Consider the following 1,677-nt stretch of genomic DNA (forward strand, 5'->3'; position numbering starts at 1 on the left):
TTGTTATGGAATCACATACCATTAATTTTTTGAGCCCAAAAAATTTTGAGAGATACTCTTTCCTTATTGTTATTAATTTTTTTATTATTATATTGACATTGTACTTAAATTTACTGTTACCAAACATTTAATTTTATCTAACATTGATAATGATCTGATAGGGATTGAAACGTTTGTTTTGTTTTTGCTTGCTAGTAATATATTATAATGTTTTACTAACGTCTTTATATTTATTAGGTGTGCAAATTAATTCGGTCTGTTTTTTGTGTTAAAAAATGCATTTATTTCAAAACAAAATTGGAGGAGATCATTTTTTGGAAAACAGACCGAACTAATTTGTACTCCCAACAGTCAGCCTTTGGCTCGTTGTCCTTTCCTTGTTTGATATTTATATAATATTTTGTTACAAGTATTATATTTTTAGAAAAAGTAATTCCAACAGAGGTCATGGCCAGTAATGTATTTGTGCATATGTTTTCTACTATAGATCGAAAATACTTTTTAAAATTAGCAAACACATCGCTAAGAAAATTATAATATTTCTTTATTGATTCGTCTTTTTTGCTGAAATATTAGGGATTATTAAATAAATTAGTTCTTATTATATATACTTTTCGCGAACTTCTCTAATAAGAGTTCACAAATCGTCGGTATAAAAAAAGACAAGGTCTCGATACGATATACGTATATCACGTAGCATTACGAACGAAACGGGAACATAAACTTTGCGTACAATTATTATAATAATTATGACGATCGATCATTGTTTAATTTATATAGTCGAAAGGAAACATCAGGTGAAGTAATTGATGGAATGATTTGTGCGGCGATTTGGGTCGAAAGAGTGGATCGCGGTGAAGTTGTTATATAAATGTAATTGCGTCTAGATTAACGGACATAAAAAGCGTGTATTTGCCACGTAAAGATTATTGTAAAGGCGCGCGATATGTAACAATGGTTCAGCTCTGCTACTCCAATGAGTAGCGATAAGATCAAGATTGGGCAATGTTCAGTAGTAAAAAATAATGCGATAAATTACCGTCATTCTTTATAAATGACTTGACAATAAAATCAGCATTAATGCTACGAAAATGAGGATAAGATATTTAATACTGATCCATTTGCCGGATTGAGCTTGAAAGGATTAACGGCAAATCGCAGATCTTTGTTTGATCTTCACGCGAATCGTCCTCGATTATCCACCTTGCGATTATTACGATCTAGATCCTAGTTTGGTCGTGTATACTCGGCTCTCGAGACTCTTCAGGAGCCATCGTTCGCGGCAGAGGTCAGTCGTTAACGCGTCACGAAAAGATGGACGAGCCGCTGCCGGTGTCCGCGGGCGCACAATGGCATATTAATGGCTGTCGGTAGCGGTGATAAATTCCTAGGTTGAACCCGTTCTCTATCTCTTTTTCTCTCTTTCTGTCTCTGTCTTTTTCTGGATGCGAAAGCGGCCTTCCTTCTCTTTCTTTCTTTTCATCTATTCTCTATGTTCTCTTACCCCAGGGACGCAGGGATGAGAGTTCGGCGACAATGAGAACGAATAACTCAACGCACGATAAAAAAATAAAAGAGAGAAAGAGAAGAGAGTTATGCGTGCACAAGTGAAACGAGGGAATGCGAAAGAGAGAGAGAGAGGGAGAGAGGGAGGGAGGGAGGGGAGGGGAGGGGGGA

The sequence above is a fragment of the Cyphomyrmex costatus genome, unplaced genomic scaffold (genome assembly GCF_001594065.2).
Source record: "Cyphomyrmex costatus isolate MS0001 unplaced genomic scaffold, Ccosl1.0 scaffold167, whole genome shotgun sequence".
Classification (NCBI taxonomy): domain Eukaryota; kingdom Metazoa; phylum Arthropoda; class Insecta; order Hymenoptera; family Formicidae; genus Cyphomyrmex; species Cyphomyrmex costatus.